At 39.6% G+C, this 19962-nt stretch overlaps 1 long non-coding RNA gene across 1 annotated transcript; it reads right to left on the bottom strand.

The window, feature by feature from the left end:
- Window positions 1-9320: 9320 nt before the first annotated feature.
- LOC139588272 (uncharacterized) lies at window positions 9321-18703 on the bottom strand. Its single transcript, XR_011678609.1, has 2 exons — window positions 16686-18703; window positions 9321-9732 (listed from the first exon to the last, which is right to left on the bottom strand). It is a non-coding gene; the product is annotated as an uncharacterized lncRNA (long non-coding RNA).
- Window positions 18704-19962: the final 1259 nt, after the last annotated feature.

The raw sequence follows: 19962 nt of genomic DNA, 5'->3' as shown, positions 1-19962 counted from the left end.
ACAGAGTCTCTTCCATAAGGAACCAAAGCATGCAAACGTTATTTCCCAAAAAAGTAATTCATCTGTCACAAGGTACAAGGGACATTTAAAAGGTCATCATGAGAGCTAAGAAAAGAAAACTGAGGCAGTACTGCATTCAGAATACTTTTAGGCATTCAAGGACAAGTTAGGAGCCTAAATAGATCCTTGGATCTGGGCCTTAGAGTGCTGAAAACAAAGGTGAGGAAGGAGATAGGATTGTAACTGGGCAAGTTGAATAAAGAAGCCTTATTTTGACCTAGAATATGCAAGAGCATGCTTGCAGGCAGTGGGACAGGAGCCAGCAGAGTTGAAGGTGAGGCTGAGATAATGAGAACAGAAATAAAGGAGGAAAGAGAGCTTGAAATAGCAGGGACTGAAGAGATGAGAGGCAGATAATAGTCCACAGACCTCAGAACTGGAGACAGGATGTGACAGGAAAGGGAAAATTAATGGTGGGGGATGGGGCAAAAGGATGGGGAGAGGCAGAAACTCTTGTGCTAAAGACTCATTTTTTAAGAGATGGTGGAGTAGTATGAGAGGGAGGCAATACAGTCTAGCAGCAATGATGGAAATATTGCCAATGAAAACGAAAAGAAATAACACTTTTCAGACAAGATACTTGCTCATAACTTACTGTATCAAAATATAATCTCTATCACCATTATTGGAAATAACAGTGGAAGGCAATTCACTCTGAATATCTGATATGTGTCACAAAAACCTGTTCAGAGATGTTTACCGACAAAAAGTATTGAAAGCTTTCTAGCCACAGACTATTGATATAGCCTCTTTTATCTACTCCCTGTTTTCTTCCTTCCAGACCTTTTTTTCTCTCTAAGTGTCTCATGAAATTCTTCTAAAAGTTTCCTCCCTCTTATTGTCAGAAATCCACATTATTCCATTCAGTGTTGACTCTCTGTGGTAATTTCCTGTCAAAATACCTTAGGGCCAACTGTGAAGAGCACAGGGGTGACTGCCCAGTGTTGTGTCACACCAGGCAGGTGTCTCAAATCATCATTCAAATTCAGTGATTCTCAGGCTTATAATTCACTGAGGCACCTCAGAAAACCTAATGTCCTCATCTTTTTCCATCAATATTCACGCTGTGATGATTATAAATGCCTTCAAAACATTCTGTTCTCCTTTCTTTGTATTCAATGTCTTTAAGTTGAGCAATTTGTCCACTGACTTTGAGTACGAATTTTACTTCCTTTCAGCACCGAAAGTTATACTGATATGAAAATAGGAGTCTGCTCTTCCCACTTCTCCCAAGGATCACCTATTCCCAGGCATGGAGGCATATAAACTTCTCATTTATATGAATTTGATTTTTTTTGTTAACATAAACACAATTTTTTTTTTACTTTTTTTCCCTTATGAAATATTTACAGTCCTTCTCTGTATTTTTACCAAAAAGGTTAACTAATAAGTATTTCCTTTATTTTTTTTAAAGAAGATATTTTATATGGAAGACTTGACTACAAACTGATGCCCAGTGAAATTATTAATCATCAAATAGAATATTAGAAACCTAAAGCATAAATTATATTTTGTCAGATGCTGTTGCAACCTCAGTTGAGACCATGATAGCCAAATGAGGTTCCAGAAGCTAAACAGAAATATAACCCTTGAAGGTCACAAGCCTGATGAAACCAGGGTTTACACACAGAATATCCATCTTACTCCTAGGAAAGACTGTGTTAAAAAACAGAGTTCCCATGGCTGTGAAAATAAAGTGGAATGAGACAAAAAAAAACCCCAAACCAAACCAAAAAACCCGAAACATGTGAAGAATGTAGCACCTCTGACATAAACCAGGGATTGAAACACTGGATGTGGAATCCTGGCTTCTGTCAGATCAGATGTTGACTTCAGTGACTTGAGGCTTTTCTCTGTATCTGTACCACAAGGTAGAGAAAATAAAGCATCTGCTTTATGCTTTGAATTGTTCTCTTTCAAGTTGTGTTTTGTTAGCTTCCTCTTTGATCTTTGCATCAATTGCTTGTTCAATTGAAGCTGCTTCTCTTTTGTTTTGTTTCATAATCAGCAGTATCCAGTCGCTGCAGGGCTCAGCAGAGAGAGAGAGCAAGGCCAGCAGCTGGGCACCTGCTCCTCCTGGGCTCTGCAGAGGGTTCAGAGAAGCTTTGTGGCTTCCAAAGCCATGAGGAGTAAAGATAAACATCATACAACCTTTATTGTAGGGAAAGAGGCTTGAGGACATTATGGAGAACCAACAACATCAGATGGCACTACTTCACAAAATATAGTCTGAGAGTGCAGGGCCCAGCACAGCGCCCATGCAAGAAAGCCTCTCTCATCCCAGGGTGTGAGGCAGTGTGGGAGCTATTGTCCCAGACCACATGGAACAAATGCAAGCAGGCACTGCTGCAGGGCTGCCCCTCTCCCTCTGACACAGGCAGCAGGATGGGGAGACGTGCAGGAGCCCACGCACAGCTGGAGAGTGCTGTTGGAGGGCAGACATCAGCAACAGGATAGGGAGAAACGAAATAGCCACCTTGCGTTTGAAAGAATGGAATGGAAGGAAGCTGAAAAGGTTTGGTCGAGCCTGTACATCAAGAAAAGTCTTCAGACAGTAAAGGAGATTGGTACAATGATTTTTCTAGGACAGCAGTTGCTGCCTAGTTCCCAGAGACCATTCAAAAGTGGCACGGGGCCCTTTGTTATGGCTTAAGCCAATGGGCAAGGTGTTTTAGGAAAGGTTTGTGCCCACATGAGCAGCAGCTTGGCCTCTGAAACTCACCAAGAGTTTTCTGTGCCCTTCTACAGATCCCTGCTCTACCAGAGCAACCTTCTTTAATAACATTGGCTAAAATGTATCAATCCCTATTTAGTCTTTACATGATAATGAGCCTAAATAGGCAATCTGGTATTTACCTAAAGCTCCCACTGATTTCAGTGGCAGCTGGGATTGCTCAGCAGCTCTGAAAATCAGGCTACTTATATTTAGCTATTTAAATATGAAGTTAGAAACCTAATTTTAGGCGCTCAAATTTGAAAATTTTGACCCTAATATTCAATACCAATTCATTTTTCATCACTTTCAGCAAAATTTTGAGGAAAAAAATTAGAACATTATGAACAAATGATGAAATTATATTTTGTTCTCACATGATTGCATATATCACTTTGATGACTTTTATAAATAGCTGGAGCTTCCAAACCAGTGCATGCAAATTAACCATATACACTGGTTATATTAAAGAAAAATATCCAGCCTGCAAAAGTTTTCTTTTCAGAAGTTTAACTTCAGAAAATTTTAATTTATTTTCTGTAGAATACAAGTTTGACCAGAGCTCCAGGCAGAGACAGCATATCCATTGGCTTTCAAAGAGGAAATATATGATTATGATTTATTGCTCCCAGGAATTATGGTACCAATCATAATGTAATACATTTTCTTGGTCTAATGCATCTTTTATTTTTTCCTCTAGTGACTTAATTGTGTTATAGTTCAGAGAATATTTTTAATACAATAATCTAACTGAATTATTGAGGCCCTCTTCTTCACCCTTGTGGCTTCACAGAGATTTCATATTAAGGCCCTGAAATGGAGATAGCCTTCTGTAAATGAGTTAGCTGTGCTGCAGTGCAATTTTCATTTGGTTCTCCCATGCTTCACAAACTGAGAATAAAAAAACTATGTCTTTTTTCAATTCTTTCTTAATAAATGGATACAAAGCATGGCAACATCCTACAAATTGCTCCCAGTGAAGAAACACCTTATTTATTTGACTGGAATACCTCCTGTCACCTAACAGACATATGAGTCCCTCAAAAGCCTCTGAACTGTTGTGGCTGCAAAAACCAATCTTCTGCCAGAGGTTCCCACAGTGCTGTCTGGTGAAACTCTGGACATGGACCTTATTTGCTGGACCTGCAGGCTTAGTGATGGAGCACGGACCCTGTCTGTTTATTCTTCAGGTGTATGAACCACTTTTGCTTTACTCACTCTGTCCATGCATCCCATCTACTTCAGTGAGAAGTCATGTAGTTAAACTCAAGTTTATCACTCCTGGCCATCAAACCCAGACTGCCAGATGGCCAAAGGGATGAAGGGAGCCCTTTGCTGTTGTCTCTGCTCTGCTGGGGCAGCTGGGCTGGGCAACCTCCAACAGAAGATGGTAAAAAGCAGCCCCCCAGGCTGTAAAGATTTAAATCACCGCAGATGCTAGATAAGTAGACTTATTTTATTGATTCCTGTAACAAAAGGACTACCATCATCAAAAGAGCAATCAGAAGCCTTATATCTTTTTCCTTTGGTCTTTCTTTCTCTTTCAAATTTGCTATTCCCTCTACAGGGACTGTCACTCTTTTCTTCTATTTTTTGTCTCTTTCCTGTCCCCTCCCTGTTTTTCTGTCATGATGGGTGATCAATCAGCAATTCTTTGCCTCTCGATCCTTCAATTTTTCCCTCTCTTTCAAACAGTCCATTTCTTCATATTAAACTGATGCCTATTTCATCATTCCTCTTATTCATCTAAGTTTAAGATTACTGTAAGCCTTCCTCATGCACAAAAGGCAACCAACCTGGTTTTCTTTAAAAGTCATAAATTTGCAGGCAAGACTTCCCCGTTCCCCTGGCTGTAAACCACTGTGTATCACTGTAAACCAAATCTTGATCAGAGCTTTCATGAAGCCCTGGATATATGATCAGTCACGGAGTAGCAGTCATCAAAGTGGTGCACATATCCAGAAGGGAAGAGCTAAAGGTGCCAGGAGATGAATGTGAATTGAGGGAGAGAGGGAGGGAGCTGGTCTGTATGTTCAGAGCCTTCATTGTCTGTTCGGAGAAGCAGGACAGCCCAAACTCTGTCTTGTGAAATGGGAAGAGAGCAAAGCAAAGATGGGATCAGTTCCATCTATGTATCCAAATACACACAGGTCTTACCCACACCAATCAGAGCTCAAAGACCTTCAGTTGTTCCCCCAGTTACCACCAATTCCCAGGTTCAGATTTCTAAGGTCACATTTTAAAGAAATACATAATCTATTTTCTGCAGTGGGTGAGGCAGAGAGAGAGGAGTTTATATTTTAGCTTAAACTAACTCCTTCACATGGAATTTTTTGGCAAAGCTGAGTTTTGTTAGCAAAACTCAACTTTGATTTTTGACATGCAAAATACTTTTCTTTGGGTTCTTCTAAATACTTCTTTCCCTCCCTCCCTCATGTTTTCAGTGTTGGAATTATACAGAAACTCTAACACTAATTCATTTAACAAATAAAGAGAGCTCTGACCTCTCTACTTAGCATATTTAAGAGGTAATCTCCATACAAATATGGCACAGGAAATAAATTTATAGAAAACAGGCTTATGCTGAAAACACATTAAAAGAGGTATAGAAATTATGCATGTGTTTTTCACTGAGAACATACAAAACAAATAGAAAATGCCTCCCAAACACATTGAATATAGGATTACCAACAGCAGAAATATGATCCCAGTATGAGTATTTCATCTGTGATACCTTCTCTGTTGAAAAGAAATCTCTTATTCTTGATGACTTTTTTTTCAGATGTATATTTAGGGAATAAGTATGAACATGTAGCTCAAAATGAGAAAAGCAAAATTTATGTGAAGCTGCTCTACTTTCATGGGCGCATATGTTATTTTTATGGGCAGTAGGCAAAGTACCCATGCAGTATTACACGTTTTGCTCTGTAGGTCCAAATAATCACAATACTCTTGAAAGAGGAACAAACATATTCTTGAAAGAGACAAGTATTCTGGTGGCCCACAGGAATGAAATAGCAGACTTGCAAATCCTGGGGTTATAGGACTGCTCAAAAACCTCAATTTTTCCTTTTCTATTTACAGAGAGTCAAAAGTCATCCACTTGACTACTCCCTACAGCTTTTTCTGCCTTCTCCAAGCTGCCAGACTGCAGTCAGCTGCCAGTAGTTTAAGTGGCAAGAGCATTCATGTTACAACCTTAGGCCAAGATTACAAACTCATCTTATGAGTTCCCCAGATGTGCTGATTACAGCCACAATGTTTCAGTTGTTTTCAGCACACAAAATGCGGCAAGTGCAGTAAAAACTACATTGTCACTCAATCACCTCTGCACCCCTACTGGCATCGATCTAGAGTTTTATTTGTACCCATCTCCAACAGCGAGATGAGCAAAGGGGAGACAGCAAACCAATTCCATTTGATGTGGCTGTGCCAGTCATATGTGTGAAGCTGTAGCCTCACTTCTCCAGCACTGTCTGTGAGGGTACACAGTAAGAAATGCCCGAGGAGGTGAGCTGGTCGTTAACTCAGAGTCTCTCTCAATTCAAGTCTGATTAGATCCTGAAAGAGCACATAGGGTGTTAAGTTAAGGGTTTTATCCCAGTGGAAACAAACCTTACTAGGTATGTGTAGGAAGAAACGTGTGTACAGAGATGACCAAAATTTATCCTCGAGACATGATTACCAGAAATATTTAGCTCAAGCTCTGTTTCTTAAACAACCTGTGAAATTGTCCATTTGCAGAGAAAGCTTTTAAATCAAGAGAACAGAAATGTTAACTGCAACCACAAAACCTCCAGAAATAATTTTCTCAATGACAAATCACTTTAGACCATTGATCTTTTTACCACCCAGCAAGCAATATGCAGAAAAATTCAAATTGCAGCCCTCAATGCCAAAGCAGCAGAAGGGCTAACCAGTATCCTGCCTTTCTTTGCTGCCTACCAAGCAGAGTTTCTAACAATTGCTTTAAACATCTTCAGAGGCATTTTGGCACAGCCAGGGCAGAGCTGGGACAGCACAATCCTTTCAAGGCTTTCTAGCCAAGAGCAAAGTTTCATTCCATCAGTTGTTCCTCTTTGGAATGAAAAGGGGTTTTGCTGACAAGCTAAATGCTGGCTGCAGTGGCTGCTGCCTGAATTCCTTACAATAGGATTGATTGTGTGTGTTGAAATACGTTTGAATTTCAGCAGATAGAGTAAAGATGCATAAGAATACTAGTGTTAGGCTTTCTGCTATTGAAAGAGCAGCTAGTGAGGAGCAGCTGTGGTTATCTAAAAACACTCGTGCATGGAAGAACAATTTTTGTTTCAAAATCTGAAAGAAACTCTAATGATGAATCACAGGCAGGCTATAAATAAAACATGACTATGGATTTGCAGACCCAGAAAACTTCTCATTAGAGAATGTTGGGTTTAGGACCAAATTACCTTCTTTTTTTTCTTTTTTTTTTTTTTAAATCTATCAGGATCATTTTGGAATAATTACTTCTATGATGTCAAATCCTTTATAATGCACAGTGAAGTTTGTAGCAAGACATGTGACAAGCATTAAGGTTAAGCAAATGAGCCTGGATAAATATCTGTTAATAAGCATGACTCACCAGCCTGTTATACATTCCCAAGTTTACATCCTCTTTCTATAGATAATAAAGCAGGGAAGGATAGAATTACCAATCCTCAGCCTTCTTTGTGCTGAAAAGATGAACAGTTTCCTGAGCCCATTTTCTAGTCTGAAAGGTCAAATATACTTTCTGTGTCTGATGAACAGGAAAGATTTGAGAAAAACGTAACAGTATGCTGATGACTAATTTTGATAATTAATGGTAGTTATAGTTAGCATAGCACCCATTCTTTACAGAATCACATAATAACCAAGACTGGAAGAGACCTTCAAGATCATCTAGTCCAACCATCAGTCCAGCACCACCATAATCACACTTAAACCATTTCCCCTAGAGCCACATCCAGACACTTCTTGAACACTTCCAGAGCTTTCCAACTCCAACACCTCCCTGAGAACATACTGTAATACCTAACTATTCTTTCAGTGAAAAAATGTTTCCTAATATCTAATTTGAACCTTCACTGGTGCAACTTAAGGCCATTTCCTCCCATGCTTTCATCTGAGACATGGCAAAATAGATCGTCCCCCACCTCACTACAACCTCCTTTGCAGTAGTTGTAGAGAGCAGAGGTTCTTCTAAGCCTCCTCATCTCCCTCCAACTCTCCTAAAAAGATTAGTGATCTAGACTCTTCACCAGCTTCATTGCTCTTCATTGGACACACTCCAGCACCTCAATGAGCTTTTTGAAGTGAAGGGCCCAAACTTGAACACAGGATTTGAGTTGTGGCCTCACCAGTGCCAAGTAAAGAGGGACAATCACTGTCCTGGTCCTGCTGACAGCAGTACTCTTGATACAAGCCAGGATGCCACTGGCTTTCTTGGCCACCTGGGCACACTGCGAGCTCATATGCAGCTGTGAAACAGCACCCCCAGGTCCCTTTCCCCTCAGGCAGCTTTCCAGCCACTCTGTCCCCAGCCAGAACTGCTGCATGGGGTTGTTGCAACCTGAGTGCAGGACCTGGCACTTCACCTTTCTGACCCTCACACAATGGTCCTGGGCTGGACAAGGCCATCAATCCAACCTGTCCAGATCCCTCTGCAGACCCTTCCCACCATCCATCAGAAGAACACTCCTGCACAGTGTCTGCACTGCAAACTGACTGAGGGTGCCCTCAATCCCCTCACCCAGGTAGTTGATAAAGATATGATATGAAATAGGACTGCCCCCAGTACTGAGCCTTGGGGAACCCTCCTGGTGACTGGTCTTCAGCTGGATTTAGTTCCCTTCATTACCACTCTGGGCCTGGCCATCCCGACAGTTTTTCACCCAGCAAAGGGTACACACGTCCAAGCCTTGGGCTTCCAGTTTCTCCAGGAAAATATTGTGGGAGACAGTGTCAGGACTTCATGGAGTTTAGTTAGACAACATCCACAGCCTTTCCCTCATCTCATAAGTAAGTCACTTTATCATAGAAAGAGATCAGGTTGGACAAGCAGGACCTGCCTTTTACAGACTCGTGTTGACTGGACCTGATCTCCTGGTTGTCCTGCATATGCCACACAATGACATTCAGAATTATCATCTCCATGACCTTCCCTGGTACAGAGGTCAGGTTGACAGGCCTGGAGTTCCTCAGGTTGTTCTTCTGACCCTTCTTGTAGATGGGCATCACAGTTGCCAATTTCCAGTCAACTGGGACTTATCCATTTAACCAGGACTGCTGGTAATTGATTGAAAGTGGTTTGGCAAGCTCTTTCACTAGCCTCTTAATTGTTCTGGGGTGTCTCTTTCTAAAGAATATAAAATTATGCCTTATATACTTGTGGAGAATCATAAAAATTGAGATAGGTGGAACCTGAAATTCATCAGACTTTATGGGATTTGGTAACTGAATGGTAAATGACTGGATTCTCATTCACTGCATGCATTCTAGCCTTGTATGGGACTCAGAAAAAAGACACTCAGAAATAATTTAATGATGTTTTGAAGACAGGCTTTTATTAGTGTTTTCCACCATAATTTGCATAGACATCTTATTGCCCTCAAGATGCCTCCAAAGTCTTCAAGACAGTATGCAGGTGCTGCAATCTGTGTATTCAGGCTTTACTGCAGGCACAAGGTGGTTACAAATAACAAGAAATGTGCTCAGATATCATGTTTCATTTGAAAGGAAAAATTTAGGCCTGAAAATAATGTTCTGTTCTCAATTTCTTTGATAGTCCAGTCTTACTTACTTCATTCAGTAATGAAGTATAGCTGTAAAAGCACAAAAGTTTGACATCAGCCAGTTTTGTTTTTTTACAGGCGAGTTCAGGCATATTTTCTCCCAGAGAAGTTCCTTAATGTCATATGCAACCTTTTCTCTTTTCCTGGTTCCAAAGATGATATTGTCTGTAAAAGAGGACAATAAGTATTTGTTAAACAGAATTGAAAATGTAGATAACTGCAGAACGTTTAATATATAAACTATTTATATTTAATTTGCATTTTCACCAAATGTACAGACACATGTTTATTCAGCTAAGAAATATTTAAACTGACCTCTATTTTTTTCCTTAAAAAAGAGAAATATTTTTCAATACTTTGTATGCCAATGAGTAAGTGAGATCGATTGAACTTGTCATCAATTAAATTCCATTAAAATAAAGATATTTCATATTGATACATCCTCTTTCTTTGTTTTCAAGCATCATAGCCTTGCTATGATTCCTTTCAAAGGGAATGGAAACTTTCTGGTTTGAAATGGATGGTGAAACTACATTTAAAGTTTTCTCCCTAGATAAAATTGGCCTCTTCCCAGTTCTCCTGCACTGTAAGGCTGCCAGGTAGGCTCCCTCCTGTGTAAGCAGTGTAATCCCTGTGCCACAGCAGGTAATACATCCTCGGCTACAACCTCTCCTCTGTGCCTGGAGTATCTCTGCTGAGAAGGGTTTGCAGCTCAGGAGCAGCAACCAGTGTGTGAGCTGAATACTAAAGCTCTTGTGAGGGATCAATAGACAAGGGATGTTCTTATTGTGATTCAGAAATCTCCTCTACCTGGGCACACACCTGCTGTATTAGAGAAACTTCATGTCCTCAGCAGCCTTTCTGAACTGACATGGGCTTTTTGGTACTGCAGGACTCTGCTGTCTGTCAGTGCTAATGACTGGGTGGTCGAGCAGCTCCAGTAATGGCATTTTCTCTCAGCCAAGTATTAAATTATTAAACTGTTTATGTAAACTTCTTTAGGGTTTGAATGTCTCTTTTTTCCTGTTCTTCATTTATGTTTATTCAAACCCTCACTCAGAGAGTTTCCTAATGCGCTAAGTTGATGTTTCTTCATCTCTTCCCTCTCTCTGATTATTTGCAGCTACAGCCAGAAGCTGATGGCATAAAACTGCTTATGTTGTCATCTGAAGCATAAGTGAGATATATAGCGTACACTCTTCAACTAAAAAAAAATTGGGTTTTGTTCCATTGGGATCCTATACAGCATTCAGATTCAATCTACTTGCTTGCCATATGGACAAACCCTGTTTAAAGAGATGCCATCTGTCGAGCTATATGCAGACATGTGCTCATACTTTCTATTTTAGGAATTTTCTCCCAATTTTTAATGTTGTTTTTCTTTTGGCGTTGGATCGGTCACCTGACCAGTTGTAGTGGGTTTTATAAATTAGTCAGATGCTGGGTATGTTTCACCAGCAATCCTGCGGCATGCTGATGGCAGAACCCTTGTCTGAAGCCTGCTGCACTTGGCTCCTGGCAGTGCTGGCAGGGCTGTGGGGTCTGTGCCCTGGGCTGTTCCCTCCAGGGGGGTCTCCACCAACACACACTGCTGCTGGCACCCACACACCTCGGGTGCTGGGACGTGCTGCTGCCACGATGGCAAACAGATCTCCTGACTTAGGTGAGCCAGGAGAAGACCAGATTAATGGTCTAGGTTCAGAATTTGTTGTGAGTATTATGGAGGCGGACCAGTTCCTAAAATAAAATTTTAAAAAGTGACCATGAGTGATCCACAGCATTGATCAGTTCTATGTCCTGAAGACACAAGGCATAACACTCAATATTGAGTTTTCCCTTGAATAACAGCTAGCACTGATCTCTACTGTGAACCTCCCAATTATTTCAAAAGGAGCTGATATTTTACCTGTTATTTCATCAAAACTCACCAGAAAAAAATACTGGCCTCCTGCTGTTTTAAAAATATCATTCAACTGAGCTCCCAGATGTCCCATGACAGAATTTCTATTAAACTGCAGGCTGAGCAGGACTTCTTAACACAGTTTAGGACCAGCCTTTCTTGCTTTTTCATGTTGTTATTTTTGGAAAATAGGCTGTCAAGTGGGACATGTCATTTTCTCAGTCAGTCTTAGAGGAGGCAGTCAATGGAACAATTGATGATCACAACACAAATTCAAAGATAATTAAATGTTAAGGGAAAGGATTTTACTTGATAGACATGTTTTGCTGCCATCAGCACAAAGACAAAAGAAAGGATATCTGTGTAAAGAAAGAAAGGTTGGAGGGAGACAGTAGCATGACAAAAATTCTAGGAACAAACATTTATAGTCAGCAAGAATGGCAACCTGTTCAAAAAACTTCAGTCAGATTTCTTCAGTGAGAAGAAACAAATAAACAAATGAAAAAGATACAAGCACATTAATACTTCTCTCTAATCGTAAATTGTCTGAAAGCATGCATACTGCAATGAATTTTACATTGCTTGATTCTGAATACATTCAAATTATCTGGGGGACAGCAATTCTTCTAGAATGATGATGGGTCAGCATCAGGATATGAGTTATTCTTTTGGATGAACACGAGTTTCTGGATGGAGTCACTGAGATATTTAGGAATCTACATGGATCAGGAACAAAATACCCAAAGGGAAGCTTAAATGCCACAATACACTTATGATCTCTTGAATATTTATGACTTTCTGACCCCCCTAAATTGGGTAAAATCTTTGGATGATCTATCAACTTGAATATTACCAGAAAAAAGAAAACCAGCAATATGTTCTTTGTTTTGTATTTCATGTCTATGATTTCTCAGACTCTTTGAAATGAATTTTTTTCTGTACAAATATTTGGACTTTTCATCCATCAATCTATAATTTTGAAGCATTTTAAGAAGTTAAACAATTCCTTAATAATGCTGGAGGTTTTCTGTAATATAGGGGAAAAAAAAGAAAATTATGTGCAAGTGCATATATTGACTTTGCTTCATTCTCTTTTAAATGCTTGTGTTTTCAGTGTCATGTTAAATCTTTCAAAAGCATATAAACCAGAGATCTAGGATTATGGTGTTTATATGTTTTGAGAAACATGTCTTATCATCTTTATACGAAAAATTCCAAGAGAGATCATTTATGCCACTAAAAATACAGAAACTTTGTGCTTAGTTCTGATATGTAACATGGTTTCAAAATATTACCAGCAAAGATTGTGGTGTCATATTTCTGAGAGTAAAAGTAGCAAGACACTGACAAATGTTACACACAGCTCCATAAATTAAAACATGATAATTTTGTCCTGCTATAATAATGAGGAAGATGAGTAGAATTAAATGGATGATTAATAATCAATTTCCTTAAACGTGAGAGATCTCAGGGAGGCACTTAAGTTTCCAGTCATTGCCAACTGCCACTGGAGTCACGGGCAGTGCAGAGAAACAAAGGTGTGCACACACTGGGTGACCATGGGTCCTGTCACCCACCAACCTGGCGGGGACACAGGGACAGGCTTCCCACTGATGGAAGAGGCTACCTGACCCTAGATGAGTCTGTATTCCCCTTTCAGGGACACATCTGGTATTCTTATGACTGATTAGGATGGAGCTTTGTAAAGCACATTTGGGTCTCATTTGCCCTGTCTGTATATCTTCACCCCAGTGCAGTAACTCCGTGTAGATACCTCCTCATAATTACATATCTGAAATCTTTCAAGTAAATTAACACGTTTCCAAAACATTCCACAATGTGAACATTTGCAGGCTGCAGAAGGACAGTTCCCTAGATGACAGGGAGTTCATAGAGAAGAGATTAATGCATTTTAGTCTTAAAACATGCTCCTGCATTCTCTGCTCTTTTGAGATTTCCCCACCTGTTGCCATGGTTTCCAGCGACAGTTACATCTCTGTCTTCTATTTCTCTTTTTCAAGTATATCTTTTTGAAGACAGGTTTATAGTTCCTTTTTCTGGCCAGTCCTGTGGAGTCCAGAGAGTCTCTGGGACTCCTCTCCAGACACACTTAGCTAATAAAATTTTATCCTAATGAGGCTTCTGCACGCAACAGTGTCTATATTTTTAACAGTGGCTATATTTTTAGCACTGTTGTTCATGCTGTAATACATTGCTGAAAAACAAAATTTCACATCAGGACAGCTCCGTCTGAAGCAGAATGAAAACTTCATTGGCCATTGCCAAAACCATGTACCTATCCTGGGCCCAGCATTCTACTTCCCTCCCTTGTCATGGAATCCAGGAAAACCAGCATAGAACAGAATGGTTTCTACCCCCTTCAAATTACTTCATCTTGTATCACTCATTATAAACTTACAGTGAGTCAAATGATCTTTTTTTGCCTTAAGAATTTTCTGCATTAATTTCACAAAGAATTAGGCAAGATGAATATCAAGGTTTATTGGCAGAGAAAGCTCAGCCTAGGAATTCTCACTGAACAGATAATAAATCTTCCTGCTCAGCAGGATGATCTCAAATTCCCTATAGTTACAAGCATTCTCTATAAGCAAGGTCAAATATAGCTGACTCTCTTTGCCACTTTCTTTCTTGAAAAACATTATAAATTAGAAACTGGATTGAAAGTCTCATAAAGATGTTATTTACCTGCTGACAGGGGGCCTAGCTATATTGAATTCAGAAATTAGTACTAGAGAAATCACACCAGCTAGAAACTCACAGCAGCATCAGGTAGTCTCCAGACATATTTCTTTTCCTATTTTAAAAATATATGAATGAGAGAATAAAAATTATCTATATGGAAATAACAAAAAAAAAAAGGTTCGGTGAAAAAAAGCTAAACTGCTGTTGATCCACATAATGTGCATTCCTACATCAGTTTCCTGTTCAGGACACCAAAGTATAACATCTATTCAAGGGCAGATTCATTTCCAACTTTAAATGGGATGTTTTACAGAAGCTAGGAGGTGAAATAGGTACAAATATACACAGTTAGTTATCAAAAAGACAGGAAAATGGAAAAGGTAGTGATGAGGTCAGAACTTGTTGTGAAGACCACATCTCTTCAAGTGTAAATACATTTTAAAAAGGGTCTATAAACTAATGGTTTGAGATCAAACTTTCAAAAATGCAAATATATTTATCTGATATGTTCGCACTTAAAACTGATTTCAGATGTACATAGGGATCCGCTGTGCAGCTGAAATTACTCATTTACACCCAAAGATTTTAAAGCCCTGAGGGCGAGGCCACAACTTCATCTGAGTTCATCACTAGAGTGAATGAGGAGGGCTGTAGTCTTCTGAACTAATAGACATTTGAATAGGCCAAAGAATAAAAACAGAGAAAAAAATCACACATGCCTGTCAAAAGCAGGCATTTTTTCAGGGCATGTTAACTTATCTGGTGGAGAGGATATGTTTGATTGACAGGACTGAAAGAAGAAGGCTGAAGTGTTGCTGATACTTTTTGCACTCAAACATCTGTATTAAATTACATTTTTCTCTCTTTTTGTCAACAAGCTGGCAGGGTGCACACAACATGTCAGCTCTGTAACACCAGCACCGCTGTTGGAAAAGCCCAGTACAAGTGCTTGTTTCTGTGAATAGATGTCTCTAAGAAGAGAAAATATAACCAGTGGTGAAGAGAATCAACAGGTGATGTGTGTCAAAATTATACTTAGGCCTTATAATGCACAATTTCTGGCTCTGTCCAGATATTAGCTGGCAGGGAGGTATATCCACAGCCTCAGTCACAGACGCCTGCACTCCCAGAACCAGGAATCCCATTCCCACAATGTTTTCAAGCAGGCGCTCGTTCCCTGCCGCCTGGCTGGTTAATGATGGAAACAGCACACACACCATATGTTTGCTGAGGCACTCCAGAATAGCTGTGTTGGTCCTGGCCTAAAACAAGGAATGAAAAGCCATGGCAGAAATGCAAAAGAGCCACCCAAAAGCTTGTTTTGAACACCTTCTTTGTACCTGACAGTGCTCGGTGAAGTGCAGGTGCTCCTGTTCTCAAAACATCATACCATGGTTAACACTCAAGAGAAAGTCAGCACAAGGGGTTTTGCTCAATCTCAGTGAGAAAAGGATAAAGAAGACTCACAAGGAATGCAGCCCTGCCAGTATGGTGGGAGTCCTAGTAGAAAGTGGAATAGGCACAGCTGAGAGAAGGTTACAGCTTTTGCCATGTAACCATCATGACTACCGAGGAGGAGACTTCTGTGACAACGACCAAGAAGGCCACTGCATCTTGTTTCTGAACAGAAAACCTGCTCTGCCCTCGATGGCAGAGAGGATTAAAAGGATGGCCTGAGATAAATGGTCTGTCAGGCAGAATATTTTAAACAGAAGCTTTTTTCCTGATGAAGTGGTATATACACTCACCATGACATGTTTTTAATACATGTCAGTACTGACAGCCTTTCATTTAGGAAAGAAATGCAATGATATAGAAAAGACCAGTTTTAACATTTTTGAGAAGATGTTTTAAAGTAAAAATTATTATAATATTTCTTGAAAAGATGAAATCAGAAATTAAATGTTTTGTCTCCCCAAATCAAAACCAAAAAATCCAGTTGATTTATTACAGTTTTTGAAAAGGCTGTTGCTCTTCTGTTACTCCAGAGCAAGTGAAAAATCAGAAAACTAGAATTTTGAATGTAAAATACATTCCCAATTCAATTATTCATCTTACAATGCAAATCTGACAGTCACTTGAGTTCGTGCATACATTAGCATAGGTTTTCACATATTCTGCACATACATCTGGAAATATTTTGATATTGCCAAAGCTGTTTCACCTTCTCATAGACTATTCTAATCTTCCCTCATGAAATATCTGGGAAAAGGAAATATTGTCATTATCTGAATTTTAGATATCTCTCCCATGTATTAGGTAACATATGTGGAATTTTACTGTATTTTTCAAAGCAACATTTTGCACTTGAATTATTTTTTTCTTTTTCTTCCCTAGAAAAGGCACATGAAGTTAATTTATAATAATAAAGGTAAATGTTTCTTTGGTGGGTTAGCCTTGGCTAACACCCAAGCACCCACCAGATGCTTGCTCACACCACCCCCTTGGTGATGTGGGGGAGAAAATAAGAAGAAGCAAAAAATCTCAGAAGTTAAAAGACAGGGAGTTCACTTACCAGTTACTGTCAAAACAGACTCCACTTTGGGAAAATTAACTGAAATATTCCAAGAAAAAAAAAATCAAAAAACAAACCACCAAACCCCAAAATATAATTGGTAATTCTAGTAATGGAAAACAAAACTGCAAACATTTAAAAACCACTTTTCTGTCCCCTTTTCTCAGACTTAGGTTCTCTCCACCCTCCTCTCCATTGCTGCAGCCCTGCATCACAGGGCTGGGTTATTTTGGTCAGTACACAGCACTTGCTTTCTCTGTTCCCTCCTTCTCATATTTTTCCTTTGCTGCAGTATGGATCCTTCATGGGCTGCAAGGGATATCTGCTCTGGCACCTGGAGCATCTCCTCCTCCTCCTCCTGCTCATATGATGTTTTGTGTTCTCTCTGCTTTTTCTCACAATTTTGCTCCTTCCTCCTCTCCCTGTGGTGTTCTGCCCATTTTTAGACATGTTTTTCCAGAGGAACCAACAGCTTGGCCATGTTTTGCCAGGATGTCTGTTGGAGCCTGTAGGGATGGGCTGTAGCCCCTGATCTCTCCTCACGGAGGCCACCTCTGCAGCCCCCCCACTTTGACACTAACACCCAGTAGAGTGACTCATTTCAGTCTGAGCTGTCACATTAATGAGATTCAGCTCACTTAACTTTCACCATTTAGAGGTTTGACTACAAAAGATATTTTTCTTTATGATAAGGATGACATCGTCACAGAAAAATCCACCCCATCTTTCTGTTCATTTCATCCTTTGGAGGTTTCTGTATCTTGAAATGAGGGAACCACAGATGCCACACCTTTCTTCAGTATTGGTTGAGATTAATCCCCTCCCTCAGCACAGCTAATTATCCAAACTCTCCTTCTCACCAGGAGAGAACATATAAAGAGCAGTTCTGGACTCCAAAGATGGGAATTGTCTCATTTCAGCTGGGGAATTATCTTATTTTTAGTGACCAAAAGCTCAGACACATAGTGAACGCTTGTCATCTGATCTCCTCTACAGTTGATGGAGGAGAGTCAGGCACCTTGAAAGGTACTTTAACCCCCTGTCTTTAGATGGAAGGCATGACCTCCCTGAAGTATGAACTCTTTCCCTTGTCTGTAGAGGGGATCTTGGTGACTGAGATGACTAAAGACCTCTTTTTCAGATATGTCATCCTTAAATTTCAAGACCATATGCTGAAATTATTGTGCAGTTCTCGTTCTAGATCAGTCTTCGTAGTTTATCTGAATGTTGTTATTAACAGAAGAGTCTGATAGGTGAAGAAGAAAAGCATTTAGTAGAAACCAAATTAGAAATGGAAAGCCAGCTAAAGAGCTGGTATTCTTCAGGTTGTAGGCTCACAGCAAGCCATCATGTCCTTCTACAAGAAAGATAGATGAGAGCAGCCACTCTTCAAACCACTGAACAAAAAAACCTCATCCTGGAGAACTAGAATAATTTACAAACAGTAACTCTGTCTTTCCTTAATCACTAGTCTTTACATGTAACAGCAAAATTGATTTGGTGCTCTAGAATTTAGATATTCTATCATTCTCTTGTAATCAGTTGAATATGTCTGACTAATCCTTGAATCCCAAAATAGAATTATTGGTGTGTATCTGCGACAAGACCACCTGGAAGACCTTTGCAAGGGATGCTCTACTAAATAAGATACCAAATCTGTAGCTGAGGCTCTTTCTTCCTCTACACAGATATTCTACCATCATATTTAATAACCTACCTAGAGTTTTGATGAGGAAGTGTGTTAAATACTCCATAGTTTTCTTGTCAGTGAACATTAAGGCCCTCTGTTGTGTTAGCCCAATACCTGATGACACAGCTTTCACACTCTCAGAACAAAGTGTCAAGTTGCCCCAATTTAAATTATAGTTGATAATGATAAATGGCAAAGTACTTGTTACCAAATGTTCCTTCTGAAGAGACAAATCCACAAAGCCTGACATCCCAATGTCTGCTCAGTTAATTTTCACTTTTCTCTGTATGTCAAGGGAAGTTTCCATGAACTGGTTTTCAACATGTTTATTTATTTCAACATGTTTATTTATTTCAACATGTTTATATTTCAACATATTTATTTACTGTATGTTGAACAATGTATTATTTTTGATAAAGTTTCTGTTATTCCCCCCAGGATTTAATACCACACTTCTGTCTCTTATAATTAGCAAGAGCTACAATTTTCACAACTCAATTTTTTTTCACTTTTCTCTATGCACAAATACTCTCCTACCTGTAAGATACAGCAGTGTTTTTTCCTATTGCTCTATAAATATCTGTCTCACTACACATCTGAGTAATCTAATATGTTTAAACTCTAAGATCACACAGCAACTCTGGCTAATGAAGTTTTGATGTTTCTGCTCTGCTGTTATACTAATCAAAGGTGAAGAAGAATATTTTAAACAATAAAAAACCTGAAAACTATTTCAGAAGGTGTGAAATTTCTAAAGGTTTGTGCAATTTCTGTCCTGCAAATTATTCCTTGGACTCTCCTGTGGTTGATACTGGGTGCACCAGGAGGTGAAATTAGTGTTCATTCCCTCATAGGTACCCGCTTCTGAAAAAAGCATACAGGCTCCACTCCATTTAAAAATATCTTCTATTCCACAGCCAAAGAATGTGTCATTTCTCAAAATCTTGGCTTATGCATTTGTTTTCTCAGGTTATGTAAAATACTGCTCCCTACACAGTGCCCAGGATGGTTCCTGTGCCTTGGTGCACCAGGCCTGCCAGTGACCAGCAGGGCTGTACAAATCATGGGTGGAAACATAGTGAATGGGTTTTTTCCCCATCAGATTCTCTGCCTACCAGCGACCTGCAGGACTGTAAAAATGAAAGTTGGACCAGTGACTGCTTTTTTCCTTCTTTTCTCGTGATGGTTCTCCCTCTTGACTCACTCCATGGTTACAGTTAGATGCACAATCTCTTTTTACTTCTTATTACACAGCATTTCTGTAGGCTGATAAACAGCTGCTGGATATTTTCTATGCCAAAAAAGATCACAGCAGTGATGGGGAGAGTGTAATTCTTAAAAAATAAATGAGACATTATGTAAATAAAACACTTTTAAAGCCTCCAGGCTGCAAGGTGCTATCCAAATAAGTATCACCCACACCCTCATGTGCTGCTAAAAAAAATCAGGGTTAAGTGTCAGTTTAGATGTGCATTTCAATGAGGGTTAATAGTTCCACAATAAATGACTCATGCAAAAGCATTTGTTTGGGGGCAAGGCAAGAAACACATGAATTTCATCTCCAAGAGAGATGTGTTTGGGCGCATT

This window comes from Agelaius tricolor, unplaced genomic scaffold, assembly GCF_023055355.1.
Source record: "Agelaius tricolor isolate 1412-34295 unplaced genomic scaffold, bAgeTri1.0.p SCAF_3, whole genome shotgun sequence".
In the NCBI taxonomy this organism is placed as follows: Eukaryota; Metazoa; Chordata; class Aves; order Passeriformes; family Icteridae; genus Agelaius; species Agelaius tricolor.
Note: the sequence above shows the minus strand (reverse complement) of the source record. Positions and strands in the feature narration are given on the sequence as shown.